The following is a 4768-nucleotide window of genomic DNA, read 5'->3' as shown; positions in this document are numbered from 1 at the left end:
CCCTCCGTTTCCCTCCCAAGCTCCCCTTGCAGCCTCGTGACCCACCCCCGCCCACCCCAGCGAGCCCCACCGCCCCCGTCCCTTCGGACCCGTCCTCGCTCCGGCTGCGGCTCCGCCGCCGTCGAGCGCCCGCCCTTGGCCGCCGCCTGCCCGGCCGGGCTGCGGGAGCTGCCGCCGCCCCGTGCGCGCCCACGGGGGAGCCCCACGGCCCTTGCACGAGGGGGAGGTCGTGCAGGTTGGCTGGCAAAGGGCGGTGCACGCGGGCACCGCTCGGCGGGTGGTGCAGAAAGAGAAGGCGCTTTGCAATTGCGCGTCCCCCACCTCGCGCCGCCCGCGCAGGTGCGGGTCGCGAGGGGCTTTCCCGGGTGCAGGCAGAGCTCTGCGGAGGCTGCCGCGCTGCACGGCAGCAGCTCCGGCCTCCGCGCACCCTCCTTGCACCGAGGGGGCGAGAAAAGGCACCGAGCGGGGCCGCCGCGGCCCTGGGGGCGCCGGGGGATTTGCTTTTACTTGTTGACCTATTATTTTAAAGGTAGTGTGGGGTTTTGGAGGGCAGCCGCAGGTTTTTGCACACCTGGCATGGCCCTCGGGGGTCAGGTCACAGCCGCCGAGCGCTGCTGCAGAGGGGAGCACGCAGCGAGCGCAGCCCCGTGCGCAGAGCAAAACGAGGTTCCTGCTGCACACATGCTCTATGTTTCATTGCTTTACTATTTTTTTTTTTTTAAACCCTCTTTTTGGCCTTATTTTTTCTTGGCCTTTTTGTAGGCAGTGTGCCCTGTGGCCTTATTTTCAGTTTGTTACTCTCCCTCCCCCCAAACCCGTCTCATTCTTTTTGTTGCAATTTGTCCCGTTACACCAACAATGATGGCCAAAATAGCTACCTGGAGCGCTGAAAACAGTTCAGTGTCAGCAGTTCTTGCTTTAGAATTTCCATCTTGCGCAGCTTTAGATTTCTCTGTGGATGTTTAAACGTAGTTATAGGCTGTTCAAACAGTGGAAATAGTGTAAATTTAGAAGAAAGCTATTTAATTGAAGTCCTTAAGACTGAATATATTGCTACGTTTATGGAGCTTTTGAGGCAAATATTCATTTATATTAATTTGGCAATTATAATTGACCAACTTTTGTGTCTGGAACGTTGAATAAATCATGTGTTTGATAAGCTTGTAATTTCTAATAAGTATTTTTGTGTGTGTATATATATAAGTATTTGTGTGTGTATATATATACATGTGCATATACATACGTATTGTTAAATGTATGTATATACACATTCTTGCACGTATTGTTTCTTAAAAGGCAAGACACTCCTATTATTTTTTTAAGTCCTAATAATCAATGCCACTTGCCTCCTTTCTTCATGACAAATGTCATTTAAATAAATCCGACGCAATCCAATTTTGTGTTTTCTTTTTCTCTGTAATTTTTCAGAGATTCTGCATCTTACGGAAAGGCTGGATGTGGCATTTAATTTTTCTCTTTCTGTGGTATTTTGGAAGTGTTGTATTAGGGTTGATTATTTAACAGTGGAATATTTAAGATTTAATAATTTAAACTATTGTCCGTACATAGTTCTGCAAATCCAAAAAATGTTAATTCTTTATTCTGTTCAAAGAGAATGCTGTGTCTGTCATATGAAAGCATTTGCAGCAGTAGATACTTACAAATGACCTTGAAGCTGGCAAGGATTTTTATGTTATTAAAATTTGATGAATTACACCTTTTTTCTCCTTTTAAATCTCTTATGATTGCACTTGACCTTGCATTTTCCATCATGTAGAGCTTAGTTTTTTGTATTTTTATACTTTTATTCTAGTAATGATTATTTATTTATCTTTCTGCATGGTGGAGTTCTTAATTGCCTTAGTCTTTGCAACTGATATATCCCTTGAATATGTTTGCATATACCTAAATCTTTGCATGTTTTTGACTTTGTCATGCTACCATAGTATTTCTCTGTATGAGTTCAGTGTGGCTTCTCTATACTAATATGAAATTTAATTTTGCAATCAAGGTTTTCCTGGAAATTCCTCTACGTGAATGTGCTTTAAAGGTTATTTTTTTCCCAGTAAGACCAGTGAGAGGTGTGGGTTATCTTATCATAGGAGTGTTTTCTTTATTCTCTCTGGAAAAGAGGGGCAGTAAAAAAAAAATAAAAATTAAAAAAAAACCCCTGAACTGCAACATTTATGTAAGACAGAGACTGGGAGGAGGAGAACCAGATGTAGCAGGTTTAGCGTATTCCAAACAGCTGCAAACGGTTTTTTTAGTAGAGAAGAGGGAAGCCTGATAGAAGTCTTTCAAATTATATCCCAGACTTCTAACTGGTATTGTTTAAACAACTGCACCAAAGCTACCCCTGAATCAATTTCTTCCTGTAGCATCCTTGTAAATCTAAGCTAGCTGGATTGATCGGCTGTATTGGGGGATTGATTAGGAAATGGATAACTTTTTTCTTTTTTTTTTTTTTTTGGTCAAAAAGTCCAAGAAATACTTTAGCTCTTCTGTGCATCTCTCTTAAGATGAGATAATACTGATGTAGAGATGGACTGAGCATGTTCAAAAAGAAAAATCACAAGGATCTAAGTGCAAGCTCTTTCCTGGAACAGCGGTGTTGAAATGGTGCTTTTATGGGTAAAACCTTGCTGTCCTGGAGCATAATGACCTTTGATTGTATTTGTTGCTACAGATGTATTTCGCAGCAATAAAACTAAGAGCTAGCTAGCCAACGGATAGACTTGCCTTGTGATGCATATACATTTCAGTCTTATTTTAAACCTGGCTTTTGTCCTGATGCTTTTGTGATCAGATGTTTTTGTTATCAGCTGTTAGAGAGCATTTAGAGAGGGCATTGCCTTTGTGCACATGGCCTTTTCCTGTCCTGACAGCACCCAAATTAAGGGGAAAAAAAAAATCTTGTCTATTGGGATTAGCTGATGGTGCTTTGGGTTTCTCAGTTGGGTTGGTCCAGCTCTGAAGTAAGAAACTGCATGTYTTTTTTGGCCTGTTACCTGTGCAAATCCAGTTAATTCAATTTACTCCTAACGATTATTTCTGGAAAGGCTGGTAGAGCAGAGTTGGAATTTGTGGCTTTTTAGCTTGGGGTCAAAGCAAGATGTTTTGCAGCTCCTGGTGCTGAGCAGACTGCCATGGCCCAGCACATGCTGGTGCAGGGACCCATGACATGTAATGTGCCTCATCCCTGTGCTTGCCAGCGCTGGAAAACAGCTAATTGCAGGTTTTCCTCATTAACAAGTGCTTGCTGTTCTGTTTAGGCTGTTTGGGCAAGGCAGAAAGCACACCTGCAAAACGTGATTTTTGGTAAAACACTCAGGCTTTGTTGTTCTGTTTGGGAGCTTAATAAGTGTGCGAAGGGGTTACAGGCTGCTTATAGCAGAAGTATTAAGGGATATAATCCTTGGGGGAAACCTTTTAAAAATTGTAAAAGTGTGTCATAGATAACCGATTAAAATAGATTGGTCCAATTCTGACATTGTTGATAAAGTATCTYGATTAAAGCCGTTACAGCTTTTTATTAGGTGTAATTACAAAACAGCAACAAAAATAGTTGGAAAGGCAAGGTGTTTCTTACATCACTGGAAAAATGCAAATTGAAAGCAACCTTAAGCTTTCCAGAGGGATCTTACCAAATGTGTGTGCCTCATTCTGTTTTCTTCTTGGTTTTAGCTGCTGCTCCTCTTGGTACTCCAGCACTAAAGCACCAGGGTTTTCTGACTGGTGCTGATGGTTGCAGTAAGCCCCAAATTTATGCAGTTTTGGAAACAGGTATCATTTCCTAGTAGTAAGTGTGCAGTAAGTGTAAGACATTAGTGTGCAGTAAGTGTAAGACATTTAATAGTGTTTTGCTGCAGAAGGCAGAACAGCCTTGGATAGGGGTGGGATTTGTTTTAGGTGGTCTAAACAGCCCAATAGACGCTTATGCCCCCAGCTATTTTTCAAGCAGGCTAAAACTTGTTTTAGTCTTGGAGATGCTGTTCCTCATCCTTGTTTTTAATGGGTCAGCTTTATTGTCTATTATTAAAAAAAACAGACCTCTCAGATATGTGGGCCAAGGAGGCTGTAAAACGCTGTTTGAGTAATGAAGTATCTTTGCTCTGCTTTATTGAGCAATATAGGTGTTGCCCAATAAAACTGCTATTCATGAAMAAATGCCGCTAAAGGTAGATAAAACCAGTAAAACACTGAGGGTGCCGAATGCTGCTGTTTCTAGGCCACTTCTGTGGTTTTCAGCTCAGTGTGAAGTAGATAATCTTGTATCACAGGCAGCTACCAAATTGCTAAAACATAGTCTAAAATACATGTGTGCAATTTGTTGAATGCCTGATGCTTGGGTACTGGTAAAATGGGGAGAACGGGAGCAATTGAGTGCCTGGTAAAACTGAGGTAGGAAAGACTGTTCAAGGTGCCATGGAGGACTCGCTGAGATGTCCTGAACAGCTCTTCTGTGGGTCTGTGCTAGCAATGTGTGCCTTTAAACACCTCAAATTATGTTAACCAGGTTTAACTGAACACTCTTMATGTGTACTTGGGGAGTGAAACTGCTTTTGTGTCATTGCTGACACAATTGCTGACCCTTTTCAGTGGTTCAGAGCTTACTGACAGGAATGAAAGGAGGAGACTTAAGTTGTGGAATGGAAAACTTAATGTAAATTTGGCTTTTCTACCAGTTAGGTCGTGGCTTGACAGTAATATTTGAATACTATTTTTTGCATTTTWTTTTTTAAATAGAATTATGGGGTCAGCACTAGTT

General features: G+C 42.4%; 1 protein-coding gene across 4 annotated transcripts in view; it reads left to right on the top strand.

Moving 5' to 3' along the window:
* The first annotated feature begins 3714 nt into the window (after positions 1-3714).
* ELAVL2 (ELAV like RNA binding protein 2) overlaps positions 3715-4768 on the top strand; it is a 62840-nt gene continuing 61786 nt past the window's right edge. For 2 of the 4 annotated variants that reach the window (XM_026046326.1, XM_026046324.1), the window contains exon 1: positions 3715-3783. The gene's annotated coding sequence lies outside the window, so the exon portion shown is untranslated. The remainder of the gene's footprint in view (positions 3784-4768) is intronic. The other 2 variants (XM_026046323.1, XM_026046321.1) reach the window with 1 other exon arrangement.

Source organism: Nothoprocta perdicaria, unplaced genomic scaffold (genome assembly GCF_003342845.1).
Source record: "Nothoprocta perdicaria isolate Ctin4 unplaced genomic scaffold, notPer1 scaffold_432, whole genome shotgun sequence".
Lineage (NCBI taxonomy): Eukaryota > Metazoa > Chordata > Aves > Tinamiformes > Tinamidae > Nothoprocta > Nothoprocta perdicaria.
The sequence above is the reverse complement of the archived record's forward strand: the minus strand, read 5'-3'. Positions and strand labels throughout refer to the sequence as shown.